Genomic DNA, 22,582 nt, shown 5'->3' with positions numbered 1-22,582 from the left:
TAATAATGATAATAAAAATACAAACAAAGTAATAGTAAAGTACTAATAATATAGGAAAATAATAATAATAATAATAAAAAAAAAAAAATAATAATAATAATAATAATAAGAGGGGACCCAGTGTTCTATTTGGTTAGGGCAAAAATAGGGTGTCTACAATAAGTCCAATCGTTGCAGAACTTCACTACAGATATACAAGACTCATACAAGATTATTAATGATGGTTTAGAAAAACTGTCGCTAATAGTAGACTATTAGTGATGATTTAGAAAAATTGTCGCTAATAATAGGCTATTAGTAACAGTTCTTATAAACCGTCACTAATATTGTTGACCTTTTCCCTAGTCAACAAATGTAATATTAGTGACAGTGCTATAAACCGTTACTAATACAAGACTATTAGTCCTGGTTTATGAGAACTGGTACTAATAATAAACTATTAGTGATGGATTCTGAGAACTGTCACTAATATTGTTGACATTTTCTTAGTCAACAAATGCATTATTAGTGGCGGTTCTACAAACTGTTACTAATACAAAACTATTAGTCATGGTTTATGAGAACCGTTACTAATAATAGACTGTTAGTGACGATTTTTGAGAACCGTCACTTATATTGTTGACCTTTTCCTAGTCAACAAATGCATTAATAGTAATAGTTTGTAGAACCCTTACTAATACAAGACTATTAGTGACGATTTTTTTAAACTATTACTAATAATGCACTATTAGTGACGGCCCATGAACCGCACTAATAAGGGCACATTAGTGACGATTTCAAAATGTCACTAATACCTCAAAAACGTTCCCAATAATTTTTCAAGATTGTCTAAGCTCAAAAAGTAGTTTCCCATGATAGTTTGAGTGGAAAAACTGGTTTTTATTGATAAAGGTATTACTCACGGTTTGAATTTTGTTACTAAACGTGTCATTGAAATTGGAATAGCTTTCCCAAGAGGGGGGTGAATTGGGATTTAAAAATTTTACACCCCCTTTTTTAATAGTTTCATGTCATAACAATAATCCATGCTCAAACACAATCACAAAATTGATTCAGAGTAATCACAACCAAAAAATAATAATCAACCACTTAATTCTTGTAACAATCGCCCAGTATCAATATGTAAAGCTTGCTGAATGTGTATAAGTCGTGTGTCAAAATTCACAAACACACTTCTTCCCAATGTTCAGCTTTTAAATAAACTTTTAGTTTAATAAGTTAAGGATGATCAACCAATGTAGTCCCTTTCGATTTCCGCAATCAATGTTAATCAATACCAAAACAAATTATCTTCCAGTCTATTTAACAACCACACACTTTGAATTCAGAGTTTGATAAAACATCAACACAATTTATAATCTTTGCTGAAAGTAAAGAGTAGGGAAAAGAGAAGAACACAAGATTTTACGAGGTTCGACTTTAACACAGCCTACGTCCTCACCCTTGGCAAAACCACCAAAGGATTCACTATCACCGTTCCTTTACCAAGCGGAACAATACTGATTACAACACTCCTTGGTTAAGGCTAGAGCCTACCTTCTCCAAACAATATGCTCTTGTTTGGTCCAACGATTCAACACTCGAACCATCTATCAATCTTCTACAATAATTTTAAATAAAACCTACAAGAATTTGCTCCTCAAAGAGCTGATTAGTATATATCCAAAACTATATAGTTCAATAAAAATTCACAATACGAAATTCAAATTAAAACTCTATAAATTTTTCACTATACGATTCTTTCAATGGATGAAAGAATTAGCAATTGTGGCTCAATATCAGTGAGAAAATCAGCAAGAATTTAGTAACTTTGTGGAAGTTTATGAGCAACAAAGAGCTTTTGATATTTTCAGAATGCTTGAGAGAGAGTTTGATTGCTGAATTGATTTCTTGGTTTTTAAATCAATGTAACTTGAGCGTATTTATAGATGTAGAAAGGAATCTAACTTGTTCCCCAAGTTCACTTGGAGTAGAGTCCAAGTTTTATATTAATTTGGGCCTCAAGTAATTGAAATTTCAAAATATATCCGTTGAGTATTTGAAATTTTCCGCGAGCCAGACGACTGTGTGGTCTCTGGCAGTCGGCTGTCCATGCATTTCAAAAACAAATTTCTCAAATAGTAAGGTAGTAGTCGCTTGTCATCAGGGTGGCAGTCATCTGTCACTAAACAACTCAGTTTTTTTTAAACATTCAGAAGGGTGGCAGTCATCTAACAGAACCTGCGCAGTCATCTCATTTGTCACTTACAGTCGTCTTTAGGCTTCTATCTACTTAGTTAAGGTTCTTTAATATGCCTGTTGACTGTCATAGACAAGAAGTCATCTGTCAATCATATTTTCCTTCTTTAAAAAAAAATTATCTCTCTCATCTTTGCTTAATTAATCTTAGAATATTAACTTGTTTAATTTTGAAAAATATGTTCCAAGACTTTAAAACTTCAGATTTCTTAGTATGTCTTTGCCTAATGAGCTTCAAAATGAAAAATCATACTTGAATCATATTTGAAGTACTTACAAATACTTGTCCTAAGAATTGAGGTGACTCCTCTTTGCATTGAGTTCACTTTGTCGCAAACTACTTTGAGCTTTCATTATAGATCACTTTCTTTTATCTAAGGCCTTCCATGTTCCTTGATCCTTGTGATCTTTCAAGATATGTCATTTGAAGTATAAGCTTTCGGAATTTTTCATTTTTATTACTGAAATCATCTTTTCCTGAAATAGTACCACTTGGACACAAATTAGATAGCCTTACTTTGTTATCATCAAAATCAAGAGTTGTAAGCCTAGCTAGGCCAACAATCTCCCCCTTTTTGATGATGACAAATAAGGAACAAAGATACAAAAATACTCCCCCTTTCAATAAGCATAATTTCAAAAAGAAAGTATTACATAGAAGCATAGAAATACATATAAACATAGTTTCAAAAAACTAGAAACATATTACCTTACGCACACACATACTCCCCCTTTTGACATCAACAAAAAGGCATAATACAACCATAAGTGGAGCATATGTAATATTCAAAACAGCAAAAAGTTCAAACATCATTATAAAAAAAAAAAATTAAAAAAAAAATAAAACTTCAGTCAAGCATCAAAAGTTGTATCACTATTTGCAGCAACTGCTTTCCCTTTAGATTTATGTGATCCTTCTTCTTCTTCTTCTTCTTCTTCTTCTTCTTCTTCAGCTTCAATAGAGTCCTCATTTAATTTGGCCTAAGAACCTTCATCTGATGATTTTTGTGAGCCATTATCATTTGCATCACTCTCTTTATCAGAAGCAGAATCATGAGGTGCTGAACTAGTGATACATTGCTCTATTTTGTCAAGACGTTTATCCAGTAAAGTGTACTTATCATCAATATTTGAGATCTTGTCTTGAAGAGAGGTAAAGCCAGCCCTCATATCAGAACTGAAGCTAAAATAATGCTAATAGAATGGAAGAAACCATGCAGGCATATCGGCTTCTTGAGGAACTGGGTTAGGTTCTTCTGGTGCTCATCGTGCAGGCCTATTTCGCCTAAACACCCATCCCTCGGTGTACTTCTTGTAACCCATTATTTTTAGAGTAGTATAAGAGAATATATTATAATGGGTTCGCTTCACTATTTTGGAGGATGGAGTGAGAACTTGGCAGTAAGCAAAGACCAAAGAAAGTACACCACCATATGGAAGTCCAATTCGAGGAGATTCTAGCTTCATGACCGTCCATTTAAGTATAAGGCTTGCTAAATCCAATTTCTTTCCTTTTAGTATGCACCATATGATGAAACAATCAAAGAAGGAAATATGATCAAAGGATCTTGCTCCAAGAATTATATTATAAGCAACAATTTTGTGAAGAATTTGAGCTTGCAGATTGAGCTGCTTATATTATGGAGGATTTCCAAAACAGACAAGTTGATCATTCATCACAAGAGGCAGAAATTCTTGTGGTGTAAAACCCTGCTCCATTGTCAATTGTTTTTCAATGGGATTGCACTCAAAATCAACATGCTTTATTCGAAGTATTTTCCTTAGAGAATGTGGAGGAAGGGTAATCTTTTGGCCTAATACTTCGGTGGACAAACCAGCATCTTTCTTTACCAAGTTAGAGTAAAAAAGTTTAATCTAATCAGGGTAATATCCTTTAACTTGGTGTAAAATAAACTTGTCCCATCCTATATTTTGTAATAGCTCAAAAATTTTAGGAAAATTCTCTTCAAAGAAAGCAACTTCTAGTACCTTACCAAATATTGGATCGATAGGGAAAATGTGATTTTGGTACAAAGCCTTTTCGTGAGATGAGACTAACCATTTTTCAATTTTGTCGTTGCTAACTAGCCTTGAAGAAGAAGATGCTTTGTCCTTTTTCCCAATTGTTTTGGTTCTTGGCATGTTGCTGAATCAGAAATTTTGAGGAACCCTAAGTGAGGAGGATTTAGGGTTTGATGGAGTGAATTTGGGAAGAGATTTGGAGAAGAGAATCTTAGAGGAGAGATTAAGAGAGGCTAGTTTGGTGAAGGTTAGACGAATGGACAGACGTCTGGGGCTTAAAAAAGAGTGTTTTTCATGTTAAGTAAACTTGAACTGCCACGAGACAGTCGTCTATCAGCAAGGTGGCAATCGGCTATCGGTTGCCTTTCTAGATAGGCAGTAGCCTATCAGGCACCTGCCTGGTATCTGGCAATCGTCTACCTTATAGGAAAACTCTTTTCTTTCTCAGTTAACTTCTCATATATGTAAGATTCCCAATTCACGTCAGATAAATACAAATTGATCTTCTCCTAGTGGTTTTGTAAATATATCAGCTAATTGATAGTGTGTGTTAACAAATTCAAGAACTATTTCTTTCTTATCTACATTATCTCTTAAGAAGTGATGACGTATATCAATATGTTTTGTTCTTGAGAGTGATATTGGATTTTTTTGAAATATTTATAGCACTTGTATTGTCACACTTTGTAGGAATTGTTTGATATTGAATTTTGAAGTCCATTAATTTTTTTTTCATATATAACATTTGAGCACAAAAGCTCCCAACTACTATATATTCTACTTCAGCTGTAGATAATGCTACGAAATTTTGTTTCTTTGAAAACCAAGAAACTAGTGAGTGTCTTAGAAAGTGACAAGTCCCACTAGTGCTCTTTCTATCTATTTTATTCCCTGCATAATCTGCATCTGAATAACTTATCATTCCAAAATTTGTTCCCTTTGGATACCATAAACCTAGATCAAGTGTGCCTAGCAAATATCTAAGTATTCGTTTAACTATGATTTGATGTGATTCCTTAGGAGCTGATTGAAACCTAGTATTAGCTTTACCGTGATCCCAAGAGGGGCAGTGAATTGGTATTTTTTAAAATCTATCCCCTAGGTATTCCTCCTAACAGCAGTACATTCACAATCCTATGGTCAATCTAGTGCGAGTAATATCAGAAATTAAATAAAGCAGTTTAATCAATTACACAAGCACGAGAAAGCAGTAAAGAGAAGGGTGACACACAGATATGTTATCGAGGTTCGACCAACTGCCTACGTCCCCACCTTGGCTAACCAGCACAAGGATTATCACAATAACTTGCTCACTTAAACGGGTGGAGTGGCACCTATACAAACTAGGTCAATTAGCACAGGGCTGACCTCAACGTTTACACCAATCCTTACCAGGTTGGATTACCGCCCCCTCAGGCCACACCTGGAATCTCTTAGATATACGATCAAAAAGTACAATATAAGGGTGCTTTCACGTAAAGAAAATTTGTACCCCAAATGCGCACAATCACAAACACCACAGATGATTTAAAATGTAAGCTCAGTGTGGTCTAAAAGGTTCTACTCTCAAATATATTTTCTATCAATGTAATACGTACGTGAGAGTGTCAACAAACAATCTTTGTATTTCAATGTGATCTTAATCAAGATGCTCAAACAAAGATATTATACAAGTTTCAAATATTTCAACTAGTGTATATGCTTGGTTTGCAAAGCTAAGCAATCTTTGTATTCAGCAAATAATATAAACTTGAATAGATACTGCCACAAAGATTTGTATATCAGACACAAATATCTTTTCACAACAATGTCAATATGAATAACATAAGATGTTTGAGTAAGTTTGAAAATGTTTTTGCAAACCAAAAACAAATACAAACTTCCAAAGATATTGCAATGAGAATGCAACACTCGGAAGTTCACTGCAAGCCTTTTTAGGGTAGGCTTATTAGAAAAGCCTCCTAAGAATGCTTAGGTTATGCTCTCGTAAAGAATCGATTCGAGCATTCACAAAATGAGAGAGCAAACCTTTAACCAATAACACTCAAATACACTTACAAATGATACTGAGATGAAGTAGGTAAGTTTGAGTGGATTTGGAAATAGTATGAGCAATAGAAAATATTTTGCTTGGGAGAGAAATTTGGATTTTTGTATTTGCTAATCAACTACTCTAATTTACCCAAATGAAGGGGTATATATAAACATCCCATGAATTTTTACTGTTGGGGACCTAGTAGGGATTGTTAGAAAAGTTTAATGATGTTTAAAACATTTTAACCCTCTTTAAAAATATTAATTGCGGTAAAAAATTAGCTGCAACCCGAGAGGTCCGATCAACCAAAACAAGTTCAATCGACCAGGGCTCACATGGTTCGGTCAACCAGGAGGATTTTGAACTAAGGGCTCGGTTGACTGAAAGTGGGCAATTTCCCATTTCTTTGAGGTTTGGTCAACTAGACCGTTGGGAATTTTCTCGAGGACCCTCGGTCGACCAGGTAGTTGGAGAACAAAAGTGGCTTGGTTGACCAGATGGTCAAAATGTTGACCAGAGAGGATTTCGGTCGGTCGGGGGTTTTGAACTGCATAGGTTCGGTTGACTAGGACCTTGGTCAACAGTTGACCCAAGTCTGGTTCGATCGACCAGGCCAAAATGAACTGTATTGGCCGGTCGACCAAAAGTGCACCATGTGTGCATTTCAGTCCAGTCTTGAAACATACAAACCCTATTCAAGTTCCTAACACATATATGTGCAAATGTATGTGTCCTAGGGTTATTTATGTCCAAAATTAAGACACCAAAAAAGTCCAGTGTCGGTCGACCGAAGGGTTAACCCTAAGGTCTTTCTACGATCATTTTTGGTTCGTATTTGGTTTGAGCTTACAAAATAGACCATGCATGTATTGTGTGTGCTTATTACAAATCAAATATCCTAATTACTATTACAAACTAATTTCCCTACTAAAAATATATATTACAACTGAAAAACTTGAATTGGTCTTCAAGCTTTAAGCTTTCACATGCCATCAATGTGTCTGCTAATATAGACCTGCATATAAACTAGATATTCATTAAATACAGTAGTATTTGTCATTATCAAAGCCGGGCGAGATCTATAAGGTCAACACCTAGCCCACATACATACACTAAACATGATATCTGGTCTACTTTCTATTAAATATAGTAGGCTTCCTATCATTCTTCAGTAATATTTGGTGTCTACTTATTTTCCTTTTTCATCTTTATCAAGACTTGTTGAAGTGCTCATAGGAGTTTCTATGGGTTTGCTTTCTTCCATTTCAAACTTTTTCAACATCTCTTTAATATATTTAGTTTGATTTATGAATGTTCCATTTTTAGCTTGTTTAATTTGTAACCCTAGGAAGTAATTTAATTCTCCCATCATGCTCATTTCAAACTCTTTTTGCATAGTTGTAGAAAATTCGTTACAAAAATCTTTATGAGTTGCTCCAAATATGATGTCATCAACACAAATTTGTACTATAAACATATCTTTATTTTTGGTTTTTATGAATAGAGTGCTATCTATCTTTCCTCTTGAAAAATTATTTTTGAGTAAAAACTTGCTTAGCCTTTCATACCAAGCTCTAGGAGCTTGTTTCAAACCATATAAGGCCTTTATTAACTTTAATACATGATTTGGATTTTTAGAGTCTTCGAATCCTGGAGGTTGTTTAACATAAACTTCTTCATTTATATATTTGTTTAAGAATGCTCTTTTTACATCCAGTTGGTATAATTTAAAGTCTTTATAAGCTACATAGGCAAGAAGAATCTTTATAGATTCCATTCTTGCTACAGGAGCAAAGGTTTCTTTGTAATCGATACCTTCTTCTTGATTATAGCCTTGTGCTACTAGCCTAACTTTATTTCTTACGACTACCCCATTTTCATCTTTTTTATTTCTAAACACCCATTTGGTTCCTATGATTGATTGTTCTTTGGGTTTTGAATAACACATTTTTCTTTCTTAAAAGTTATTTTGAAACCTTTGTCACTTAATTGGCTAATGCTTAAAAGATTATGTTTTAATCCTTCTACCAATAGCACAATATCAATAGTAAGAGAACGTTCATTACCTATTTTTCCGATGCTAATAATTTTACCTTTGGCATTATCGCCAAAGGTTACGCATCCCCCATCCTTTTGTTTGAATGTGGTGAACTTTGTTCTATCACCGGTCATATGCCTTGAACACCCGCTGTCCAAGTACCACTTATCTATTGATGATGTTATCCTAAAGTACACCTACAATGAGGGACTCATAGTGTTAGTCTTTGGAACCCAAATTCTCTTAACTTTCTTTGAATTGTTTTTAGTTCCATTATTTACTTTCCATTCTCCTTGAATTTTAACATATTTTCTTTTTAGAGGGCAATTGAACATTACATGACCTTTATTCTTGCACATGTAGCAAGTGGTGTGTTTATGTTTGTTGTTTGAAGAAGTACTAGAATAGTGCTTTGCTTCCTTGACAAAATATCCCATGTATAGCTTCTTACTCATTTTATTTGTTTTACCATTATAACCTATCCCTTCTCTATTTCCATATGATCTTTGTTGTCCAATAATTTTTTCAAAATTTTCTTTTCCTTTGGTAAAGTTATAAATTGTTTTCTCTTTATCCTCTATTGATATTTTAAGTTCAATTATCTCTAAATCCTTTTTATTTATATCATCTACTTGAGTTTTGCCTATCTCTTGAGTTATTTCTATTATTTCCTCTTCTAACTTTTTAATACAAGAATCTTTTTCTTTCTCAAATGGTTTTGGAGGATTCAAGTTGTTATATTAATTCTTTATTTTGTTCTTTCAATGTTATGTTTCTTTTGGAAATTTTTATGAATCTTTTATGTAAAGAAAACAACTCAACTTGTAATTCATTATAGGAGGGCATGCTATCGCAAGACTTATTACAAGACTCATTGTTAGATTCTGTTGAGGAATAGTAGGAATTTACCTCTTTGTCATTCGCCATGAAGCATATATTTGCCATCTCTTGTCCACTTGACTCATTTTCCGTCTCACTGGAGCTTGAATCATCCCAAGTGGCCTTCATAGCTTCTTTCTTTTTCTTCTTGTCTTTCTTGAGTAACGGCGAGTCTGACTTGATGTGCCCTGGTTTTTGGCAATGATAGCATACAAAAGGTTCATTTTTACTTTTATTTTCTTTTCTACTTGTCTCTCCTTTTTCAAATTTCTTTTTATTAAAATTTCTAGGAGACCTTTTATTTTTTCTATAGAACTTGTCTAATCTTTTAGTGATGAATGCTAATTCATCCTAATCTAAGTCGCTTGATTTACTTTCCTCTTCACTTGAGTTGTTACTAGAAGCTTTTAATGCAATGGACCTTTTATGCTTAGGTTCAAGATTTCTTTCCTTTAAAACCATTTCATAGTTAAGTAGTGAACCTATGAGTTCATCTAGTGAGGTGGTCTTAAGATTTCTACCTTCCGTGATAACAGTAGCCTTTGGTTCCCATATGGAGGAAAGGTCTCGTAGAATTTTTCTAATCATTTCATAGGCAGTTTAAGTCTTTCCTACGGCACTTAAGGAATTGATTATCTGGGTAAATATGGTATACATACTCGAGATTGTTTCTTTTGAATTCATTTTGAAGGCTTTATACTCACTTGTTAACATATCTATCCTATTATCTCAAACATCTATTGTTCCTTCATATGTTACTTCTAATTTGTCCCATATCTCTTTAGCCGTTTTGTAGGCTAAGACCCTATTGAACTCATTAGCATCTAAAGCACAATATAAGGCATTTATAGCACTTGAATTTATTTGGAGCATCTTATAGTCAATATTAGTCATATCTTTTTTCTCTGTGGGAATTTTTTTTCCATCTACTATCTTAGTAGGGATTAGGTCTCCATCCATAACTACTTCCCAAGCTTTCCAATCCATGTGTTGGAGATAGATTTGCATTCTCTTTTTATAATTTCTTGTTAAGAATTACTATAACTTGGCTCTGATACCAATTAAATTTGAATAGCTTTCCCAAGAGGGGGGTGAATTGGGATTTAAAAATTTTATTTCCCCTTTTTTAATACTTTTGTGTTATAACAATAATCAATGCTCAAACACAATCAAAAAATTGATTCAAAGTAATCACAACCAAAACAAAATAATTAACCACTTAATTCTTATAACAATAGCCCTGTATCAATATGAAAAGCCTGCTAAACGTGTATAAGCCTTGTATCAAAATTCACAAACACACTTCTTACCAATGTTTAACTTTTAAATAAACTTTTAGTTTAACAAGTTAAGGATGATCAACTAACGTAGTCCCTTTCAATTTCCACAATCAATGCTGATCAATACCAAAACAAATTATCTTCCAATCTATTTAACAACCAAACACTTAGAATTCAAAGTTTGATAAAACATCCATGCAATTTATAATCTTTGCTGAAAAGTAAAGAGTAGGGAATAGAGAAGAACACAAGATTTTACGAGGTTCAGCTTCAACACAGCCTACGTCCTCGCCCTTGGCAAAACCACTAAAGGATTCACTATCACTGTTCCTTTACCAGGCGGAACAATACCGATTACAACACTCATTGGTTAAGGCTAGAGCCCGCCTTCTCCAAACAATATTCGTTTGTTTGGTCAAACGATTCAACACTCGAACCATCTATCAATCTGCTACAAAGATTTGAAATAAGATGTACAAGAATTTGCTCCTCAAAGAGCTTATTAGTACAGATCAAAAACTATATACTTCAATAAAAATTCATAATATGAAATTGAGATTGAAGCACTAGAAATTTTTCACTATATGATTCTTTCAATGGACGAAAGAATTAGCAATTGTGGCTCAATATCGGTGAGAAAATCAGCAATACTTTAGTAACTTCGTGGAAGTTTGTGAGCAACAAAAAGCTTTTGATGTTTTCATAATGCTTGAGAGAGAGTTTGATTGCTGAATTGATTTCTTGGTTTTTAAATCAATGTAACTTGTGGGTATTTATAGATTTAGAAAGGTATCAAGATTGATCCCCAAGTTTACTTAGAGTACAGTCAAAGTTTTATATTAAGTTGGGCCTTAAGTAATTGAAATTTCAAAAATATATCTGTTCAGTATTTTGAAATTGTCTCGAGCCAGATGACTGTGTGGTCTCTAGTAGTCAGATGTCCATGCATTTCAAATACAAATTTCACAAACAGTAAGGTATCAGTCGCCTATCATCAGGGTGGCAATCGTCTATCACCGAACAACTCAGTTTTTTTATAACATTCAGAAGGGTAGCGGTCGTCTGACATAACCTACGCAGTCGTATCATTTGTCACTAACAGTTGTCTGTCAAGTACTTGACAGTCGTCTGTCATGCTTCTGTCAACTTAGTTATGGTTCTCTAATATGCCAGTTGACTGTTATAGACGGGCAGTCGTCTGTCGATTAGATTTTCCTTCTTTAAAAAAAAAAATTAATCTCTCTCATCCTTGCTTAATTAATCTTGGAATATTAACTTGTTTAACTTTGAAAAATATGTTCCATAACTTTAAAAATTCAGGTTTCTAAGTATGTCTTTGCCTAATGAGCTTCAAAATGAGAAATCATACTTGAATCATATTTGAAGTACTTACAAAGACTTGTCCTAAGAACTTAGGTGACTCCTCTTTGCATTGAGTTCACTTTGTCGCAAAACTTCTTTGAGTTTCATTATGGATCACTTTCTTTTATATAAGGCCTTCCATGTTCCTTGATCCTTGTGAGCTTTCAAGATATGTCATTTCAAGTCTAAGCTTTCGGAATTTTCTTTTTTATTACTGAAATCATCTTTACCTGAAATAGTATCACTCGGAAACAAATTAGATAACCTTACTTTGTTATCATCAAAATCAAGAGTTGTAAGCCTAGCTAAGCCAATAGTCGTATTAGTCACTGTTGTTAAAACTGTCACTAATAATTATACTATTAGTGACGGTTTGTACAAATCGTCGCTAATGCTGCACTTTTCGTGACAAATTTCAAATTGTCACAAATGCTTTCGTCACTGAAAAATAAATTGTTTTTGTAGTGCATGCATTCACATGCATGCATCACATGCCTATCATATCTATGCCCATCATTTATATGCATTAAAAACATACATGCATGTATGCACATGCATACATTCATGCATCATATACGTACGCATTGATATATACATGTAACACCATGTGCATGCATATGCTCACATGCACGTTGCATGCATACATTCATCATATACAACAACACAAATACATGCATCCATGCACATGCATACACACACACACGGACACACACACATGCACACACATGCAGCACATACAATAGGTTAAGGGGAAATAGAGAGAATAGAATAGTGGAAGAAGAGAGAGAGAGAGAGAGAGAGAGAGAGAGAGAGAAAGAGAGAGAGAGAGAGAGAGAGAGAGAGATGAGACCAATTGTGTGGAGAGAGAGAGAAATTATAACCAACCGCCTTGAGGTTCCACTAAAATCCCTTGGTTTTAAAGAAGAAAAAGGAAACCAATACACCTTTTTTTTTTTAGAGACCAAATATAATCCTTGTCTTGACAAATATCAAGGAAAACAATAAAACTTACAAATAAAAATTTCTCACAAGGAAGGATTTACAATTCAAAGCTCAAGATAAACTTTTAATGAATAATCATGATTAAAGCTCAAGAGTTTCTCCTAAAGATGAGCAAATAAAGAATAAAAATTTATCAAAAGAGAAATAGAGGCTAGAGCACTTGGTAGTTCAGTATAGATTAATTCTTTAACGTTCTCAAGGCTTAGGATGGCATATACATAGAATTTGGATGAAAACTAGTTGTTTTATGCCTATTCTACCCTTTTGTTTTGTAGACCAGTTAATCACTTCTAGGGTTTGATTAACTGCTTATAGGGTCTGGTCAACCACTTATAGGGTATGGTCGACCAGTTACTAGCTGTTAGAGAGAGGAAAGTGACTAATGTAAGCAAAACATGCCAAACTAGTCAACTGCCTTCAGTAGTCGCTTGACTGCCTTTGGTATTTGCCTAAGGTGGGTCAACCACCTCTGAGTCCAATGATTGCCCTTGGCACAAAAGTTTGGTATACTTTTTTTCACACTTTTCTAATGTTAGCTCATATGTGCTATGCCTTATGTATTCTGTTAGCCTTAGAGGCTACGTAAGCTTAAATGTCTTGTTTTTATGACAACAACCCATTACTGGTTCTAGGTTAGCTTATCTTTGCATATCAAGTCATAGTAAGTATAAGTACGAATGCAAAGATTAAGTAAATTAGTAATAGGTTAGACATCATCAAAAAGGGGGGGAATGTTAGCCTTGGTGGCTACACCATCATTGTTTAAAGTGTTTTGATGATATTAACCAATATATTGTTCCTAGTGTTTTCCTATCTTTGCCGGCCATGTTTAGTATAGGTACTCGTACATGAAGTATTAGATCGAAGGCTAAGATCCAACCGAGCAGATGTCAAGAAGAAAAGATCAAATGGACACGTACTCGAAAGGACTTAAACATGACAAAAGGAAGCTTAATGTAGTCTTATATGTATTTGGGGAGTGTTTGAGGCAGTCTATGTTGTAACTCTTGCGGGTGTGTTTCTTCCATGATTTATAAGCAAGAGTTGAGCATTGCATATGCATACTAGGACACTTGATTTTATAAGATTGCATTAAAGTCACAAACTCACATTCATGGTTTTCAAAGTTAAATTCAAAGAGTTTGTCAAAAACAATCCTAAACTCAAAATATGTTTTCAAAGGGACAAGGTTTTAGCATCCTAGTTTTAAGAACATTTTTATACTTGGTCCCGATTTTTTCAAAGAATGGTTAATGTCCTAAAGCTCTGCAAAATTCAAATACTTTTTATAAAGGACATTCTAAGCATATAAGATATCAATTGATCTTTCAAAGATGTTTGTATAAATCAAGATATCTTATATTTAAGTGGAAACTCACTTGGATAAGTTTCAAATTTTATTAAACTTAATATATTTCATATACTTTTATCCAATAATGTTTTAAGTCATTAAAAGGCTTTTTGATAAAGAAAAACAGAGCAATCAAATACTTTTTATAAAGGACATTCTAAGCATATAAGATATCAATTGATCTTTCAAATATGTTTCATAAATCAAGATATCTTATATTTAAGTGGAAACTCACTTGGTTAAGTTTCAAATTTTATTAAACTTAATATATTTCATATACTTTTGTCCAATGATGTTTTAAGTCATTAAAAGGCTTTTTGACAAAGAAAAACAGAGCAATCATCGACTGACGTAGTGCAACCTCGAGTCATGAATACCCTTCAATATTTGGGACATAACTTTTGGTAGAAAAGTTTAAAAAGGACAATCTTGGTGTCCCTTGAAATCTAAGAAAAAATCCTACAACTTGCATAATGATGAATATTTCTAATTCAGGGGCACTCGTCGACGAGAACAGGGGATTCGTTGATGAGTGACTAGTTTACACTAGTCGATGAGTTCAGGGCACTAGTCAACAAGCCCTGAACTAGTCAACTAGTTTACACTAACAGGAAAAAATGATTAGTTTTGTTTGGGAATTGCTCCCAACGGTCCAATAACTGCTAGTTGGGTATTTTGGCTATAAATACAAGCTATTAGGCTTGTTCAGACATGGTTTTGATGATTTATACAAGCTTATAGTGAAAAATATCCTTGATTCCAACACCTAGCACATTGCATCTTAGTTCATATTCACAAGTGCTCATCTCTCTTGTTCTCCAATCTAGTTTGATACAATTCTCTAGAGAGAAGTGTTAGGTATGCTTTGTATTTAATTTTTTCTCATTCAAGGAGCATCCTCATTGTAATCCTTTACTTCGTGTAAGGTTCTTTGTGAGCCATTGTGAGGGTTCTTGGTGAATTGCTTGGTAAAGGCTCTTTGTGAGCAAGTAGGGATTTGTTCCCAAGTGTAGGGTTGTGTGCCCAAGTTATAAGGCTTGCTCCGGCGGGGAAGGAGCGTTGATAGTGGATTGTGGAATCCTTGACTTGGGGCTAAGGTATGGACGTAGGCTTGGAGCCGAACCACGTAAAAATCCCAGTGTTGATTTTCTCTCCCTACTCTTTATTTTATTTTCTTGTGCATGATTTATATTTTGTATATTGTGATATAATTGCTTGCCATCTTTCCAAGAGATTTTATTTTGTAGGGAAATTTAATATACTCAAAAAGAGTGAATCACTCCCCCCTCTGACTCTACATTGTATATCCACTGCGGGGCACACGTATATACTCCAGGTCTACGATGATGAACATATTCTCATGAGTTTACAAGTTAAAGTTTTCAAATATGTTCTCTCAATTCTTCAGCTTTAAAGGATTTAATCTTGTAGAACACAACTTAAGCACAAAGTCATTACTCCATAATATTTTTTTATCATCAAAACAAGGTTAATGAAACCTTGGGGCTAACATATCTAACTTTATGGACATAAAAATCATTTTTGCAATGTTTTTATCGAAGTGAAATTCCCTTTACTCATATGGAAGAAGTTGCTTGAATGCAATTTGGAGGGCTATACTATCTTTGAATAAGTGGTATCAGAGTGAGACGCTTGCATTTAATGGTGTAAAATCGAGAGCGTCAAGATCAGATTGAGTATTTGGTGAGTGCCTCCTCCCAAGGACAATTCGTGGCAAGACCGCCATTGTTAAACGGTTCAAGCTACTTAGCTTGGAAAAATCGAATGACTACCTTCATAAAAGCACACAATTTCAAGATGTTGTGGGTCATCTCAGAGGGAGATTATGAATTCATAAATGCCAAAGGTGAACCAAAACAACCTAAGGAGTTATTGGAAACCAAACTATGGTTAGTTGAGCTTAACTTTCAAACCAAAAGCATTCTTTATTGTGCTCTAAGTGATGATGAATACAATCGTGTTTATGGCTGTGATACCGGTATAGAAATATGGGAAAAACTTGAAGTCACATATGACGGTACTTCAAAAGTTAAGAAATCCAAAATTTACATGTTAGTCAATGAGTATGAAATTTTTAAAATGGATGAGGGAGAATCCATCACATCCATATTCACTCAGCTCACACACATCACAAATGAACTAAAAGTACTCGGTAGAAACTTATTCTATGGAGGATAATGTTCAAAAAGTTCTCTGATCTTTATCTAAATCATGGCATGCAAAATCCACCACCATTGGGGAGGCAAAGGATTTAACCAAAGTCACACTAGATGAGCTTATTGGGTCACTTATGACTTACACTACAAAAAAACTAATTTTTAGTAATGAAATTATTAGTGACAGATACAATTTTGTCACTAAAAGTGTGTATTAGTGATGGTTTTTAAGAACCATTACTAATAGTGTAACTATTAGTGAAGGTTTTAGCACTTGTCACTAATACAACACTATCAGTGATGGTTTTAAAATCAACACTAATAACTTCGTCACTACAAACCAATTTCCACCCAAACTATCGCGAGAAACTATTTTTTGCGCGGAAATTATTCCAAGAAAATATTAGTAACGATTTTATGAGTATTAGTGAGGAATAAAATCCATCACTAAAGGTCGTTATTAGTGATGATTAGGTAACCGTCACTACTATTATTGTATTAATATATAAAAATCATATAGTTAACACTATTAGTAACGAATTTTCAAAACCTTCACTAATGACATGTATTAGAGATGGTTTAGAGCCATCACTAATAGTCTTTTTATTTAAAAAAATTTTAAAATAATTTTGTAAACAATTGTAGTGATGGTTTGGGAAAATTTGTCACTAATAACAGGGTATTGGTGATGGTTTAGATTCGTCACTAATAGTCGTATATTTAAAAATTTTAATATAATTTAGTTAAAATTATTAGTAACAGTTTGGGAAGATTCGTCACTAATAAATGGTATTAGTGATGGTTTTGATTCGTCACTAATAAGATCTTTATTTAAAAAATATAAAATAATTTAGTTAAATATATTAGTGACGGCTTGGGAGGTATTAGTGACGGTTTAGATTTGTCACTAATACGCATAAGTACATTTACCCGCGCCGCTTAGGTTTCCCCAAATTCCCTCATTTCCCTCCTTTCCCTTTCCCTTTCCCTTCTCCCCCCCCCCCCCCCCCCCACCCTGATCTATTTCCCTCCTCCCTTCTCGATCCTCCTCTCTCCGTTGCAGCCCTACCCCTCGCCATCACTATTCGTCGCAATCCCTCGCCGTCACTGTTTGTCACTGCCCCTCGCTCGTCGCCGTTCGCAGAGCATTGTAGCCACTCGCTCGTTATCGTCTGCAGAGACCCTCACCCATCGTCGTCGCAACCCGTAGAGGAGGAAGGTTTGTCAAAAAGACACAAACACCCTCTCATATTTTACAATATATATATATATATATATATATTTATAATTTATAATTTTAATTTTTATAATTTTTAACAATTATACGAAATAGTGACTAAGAAAAAGAAAACTTGGATTATTTAAAAAACCTTAATCTTTTTTATTTAGGATAAATTGCACATCAGTAGCCTTATTCACTGCAAGTTAATAGTTATAATAGTTTGAAAAGATTCCTATGCATGAAACACTAAGCCAAGGACTTAGGATTAGTTTTGTCGCCCGTAAATTTTGGAAAGATTATTTTAAAAAAAATAATTAATAAAAAGGAGTTGATTCTTGTAGACATTTTGGTTAAGGAGTTCTTGCAAAATTTCACTAGTTAAGGAGTTGATTCTTGTAAAAGTTGTTTAAGGTGATTTTATTGTATGAGAGGGACCGACAAAAAAATACCTATTTTTTTTTCTTAAAAATCATTGTCGTTTGTCATTGGTGGGAAAATTTTGGAAGTTGGTCCAGGCTAGCCTTTGCAGTTCTGTTTGATGAAATATACACACCCAGATATTGCATTTTTAGTATGTAGACATAGTAGATACAATCATAATCCTAGGCATGACCACAAAGCCCCTCTTCCCTTCCATAGGTACTCAATTTCAAAAATGAAGCACATTTAACTAAATTTTTTATAGTCTTAGGTTACAAATTTCAAAATAGTCAAAGTATCTTGAGTGTTCTTCCTTTTAATTGTTAATCCTTATTATATTCAAAAAAAAAATTACTATCCAAAATATCCTTGTCAAACATTTGCCATTCAATTCCAATGTCATCTATATCAAGAAAACTTAATTAGTCACATAACCTTCCATTTCCCTCCAACTTTCCTATCTCATAAAATAAATGTTGCAATTATGTGCAACACAATTTCAACCTTTGAGCATCCCTCCCTACTGATATATTTGCTTCATCCAGTTATAAATTGAAAACGAATCAATGTCTCCTTTGCAAGAGTGATGAAAAATTTTGGAATCATTTATTTATACGTTACTCATTTACTATAGAAATCTGAACTTACTTTTTGAAATCCTACAACTTCATTGAACTACTCCTCGTTCTATTTTTTATCTTTTGGCACAGTGGAAATTTAAAGAATATTAAAGCCTATAGATCTAATGTATAATTCCCTAAATCATTTTTTGAGAGGTTTAGAAATAGAGCAATGACCACTGGATAACACTAAAAAGGGAGTTGAAATATTTTAAGGGTACTAAAAATTATGGACTATTTGATTGTGGATTCCCTATAGTTATAAAAGAATTTTTTTATGCTAATTAGATATTAGACACAAATGATATCAAGTTTACAAGTGGCTATGTTTTTACTTTTTTCAGTGCTATTGCTTCTTGGAAATCTCAAAAACAGACATGCATAGCAAAGTAGCTCCATAAAAATATTAAATCTCTTAATATTTCTTTCTTTTTCTTTTTAAAAAATATTTATATCTTGTGATCACTTACAATAATAGGCTTTGAAAGTAATATGATTGTATTAACTATTCATTTCATTCTTTATTAAATTGTTTGAATATATATTTTTCGTTATCTTGATTATTTTTTACTTTCTTTAACAGCTTTTAATAAATGATGTAATTCATGAAATGGTAAATAGGATGATTAACATTTTTACTATCCATAGTGCACCGAATGACTAAATCTTTTTTATGGATATTGGTGTTTGTGCCCCACCTTGTGCGATGCCCTATCCCTGCGCACTTACGGTTTCGTCTTTCCTTGTCAATGCCTCCGCGAATGAAGCCTCGAGCTGCCTTAAAGCATGGCCACTCACCACGATGCACTATCAAGTAGCAAAGGATTGAGGACTCGCCAAGGGGAAAGTCTTCTTCCAGGGGTTGAGCAGCCTTGATTGAGCACGAATGGATTTTAGAAGAGACAAGAGCACCAAGGGTGACTCTTGAGAATGTGCAGTTGCCCCCGGCACGTTCTACTGCACTACGCATTAGAGAGCAGTCCTTGGATGTTACCCTATGGCGTATAGAGGACATGCCTGCTCATCTAGTGCTGTTCCATATGATTAGGCCGACCATGGCATTGATGTTGCCATGAGGCCTCCAGCGAACACGTATGACTAGCTAGTGCCACTCCATATCCTCAGGCCATGCAAATCACCACCCTCCACTCTTACCCATGACTTGTGTCATATTATGGAGGAAATGGCATGGGACCGAGACGCCGCTAGAGCAGTAGCCGCCTCGCCTTGCTCAGCCAATTCTGATTCTGATTCTGACTCTTATTAGGATAGGCTAGATATTTGGGATCTTTTGATGCGCCTTCTATTTTGCTTATGCATTGTGCTCATGCACACTTTGCTTTTATTTTCTTTTCTTTTCTTTTATTTGTTTTTTCTTATATTCTGTTTAATTATGCTTTTAAAGGGTTGTACGTGTGCTTTAATGTTTCTATCTACATTGTACTACTTCTGAAATTAATGAAAATGCATGGTGCTTTTGGTTTCTACCTGTATTTTATGCTTTACTATATCATTACGTTTTTCTGGCTTTTTTTGGATTTTGTGTGGATGTTACTTGCACAGATAAGTGTTCACTTTTTTTTTTCTCCTTTTTGTGGTGTATTTTCCTTTGTTGAACGAGGGCAAATGGGAATTTTGTTCTTAAGTATTTGATTTTTATTTGTCTTTAGGAGAAGGAGTCCTACGATATGAGCACTCAGGAAAAGATTGAAGCTACTAGTAGAAAGAAAGAAGAAGGAAATGCATTGTTCAAGACTGGTAAATATCTTAGAGCTTCAAAGAGATATGAAAAGGTACATTTGCCCAACTGAATTTCGTGAGGATAAACTCTGATGATATTTAGCCCTTCTGGGAATGTTCTAACTTCATTTGAAAATTTTCTGAAACACAGGCTTCCAAGTTCATTGAGTACAATTCCTCATTTGTTAAGGAATAGAAGAAACAATCCAAAACACTAAAGGTTGCTTGCAATCTTAACAATGCAGCTTGTAAATTGAAGCTAAAGGATTATAAGGTGGCAAAGAAGTTGTGCACTAAGGTCTTGTCAGATGAATTGAAATTTTCTTTGATTCTTCCTTACTAATATGTTTTCTCCTCTTGGGATTGAATGAGGTGTCATTATGAGCTGAAGCATGGGGTTTCTTTTTTTGGTGGTTGAAAATGCTTATGCAGGTGCTAGATAGTGAAGGTAAAAATCAACTAACCTTTAGTTAGAGAATTTGTATTAGTACTTTAGTATATCCAAATTTTTTTCATTGTCTCCACGACATCACTAGATCAAGTCATTCTACAAGCCAACTACTATTTGCCTGGGAGTGTCTCCCTTTGTAATTTTATAGTTCTATAACTTAAATGCACTCACAATCTCTTCTTATTTATTCTTATATGGTTTTGTGAGATTATCACTACACTTACTATCCATAATGTACTAAATGCTTGAATTTATTTGATAGATAGTTTATATTTTGATATGAACTATTATTGAGCTATACTAAATTGCATGCTTAAAGTGAACACCATCTACATGACAGATGCAGAATCTTATGAACTGCATGCTGGTAGTTGCTTAGGTTGTTACATGTTTGGATTGAACGTAATGAGAACACAGAGAGGAGCTGAGCTCCATCCTTAGTGAGCTGGCCTAAATTTTTGCTATCTTAGGGATTCAAATGAATCATATTTTTATTGTTTTTGGGATTTGCGGGTTTGGGAAATGTTCTATTTATAGACGACATGCTGCCAAAATGTTGTTAGAAATCCCATACATGACTACAATCATTAAAATGTGTGCTAAAATGAGTACAATGTCCTATATATTTTGAAAGGATGAGTAAATAAATGAATAATTGAATTTCATCCTTATGCTTTCTATAAATTTCCTACATCACTAGGATATTGCTTGTTGGTTGAGTTCAAAGCATCTGCATGCTTGATGGAAAAAGTGTGAAGTTGCAGGGATAGGTTTTTGGATGACAACGTGCAAGGGGTACATGAAAAAAATAGAGTTCACGTGTCCTCGTGCAGAAGAAGCCAGTACAATAAGATGTACATGAACCAATTAAATAACATTAAAGGTCAAACTTCAAGGTATGAACTTTGCGTGCCTTGAAAATCAATAACTTTTTAGTGGGGTGTTGTGACAATCTATTAGTGATGGAAAACTAACAACATGTTCACTTCCCCTATCTCATGTACCTAGAGAGTCATAGAGAGATGCTACAGAAATTTAGAATGTCTATGATGAAGGAATTTGAGCAATTGACTGCAATGTAAATACAACATTCCTATATGTGATAGGATTCGTACCTTTTAGATAAAAGATGGTTGATTTTAGGATTCACAATTTTAGGATTCACAATGCATGCTTCATAAACATTATGAGGGAATAATCAACACCATCTAATTGAACATGTTGTAGGGTAATTAATGAACATGGATAAAAGTTGGATGAAGGCTCGGGGTAGGTTTTTTTGCAGAATACGTTAAAGGGATACATGATTTCATAGAGTCTGCACGCCTTCGTGTAGACAAAGCGAATAGAATAATACTTATACTCTTTCTTCGCCTGTGCTCATTACATTTCAACATGGTTAATAGGAGACTATCTTCATAATAGTGGATAGGTAAAAACGAATGTTGATATTATCCAGGGAGCAAAACAGAATATGCATCCAATGACATTGTGGCTAAGTTTTCTAGTGTGCTTGACACCACAAATGAGAATCATTTGTGAGCTAATGATAAAATAAAACAAGCAACCCATGTCCTTTTAAGTAGAATGCTTTATATATAAGTTAACTCAAGATCCCCCTAAGGGTTGCATTATCAGTGTGGGTTTTAAAAACCGTCACTAATATAGTGAATTATTAGGGACAATTTTCTTTAACCATCACTAAAAGTGTAAGTATTCGTGACTGTTTTTTAAAATCGTAATAA

This window comes from Malania oleifera, chromosome 8 (assembly GCF_029873635.1).
Source record: "Malania oleifera isolate guangnan ecotype guangnan chromosome 8, ASM2987363v1, whole genome shotgun sequence".
Classification (NCBI taxonomy): domain Eukaryota; kingdom Viridiplantae; phylum Streptophyta; class Magnoliopsida; order Santalales; family Ximeniaceae; genus Malania; species Malania oleifera.
This window is presented reverse-complemented; position numbering follows the sequence as displayed.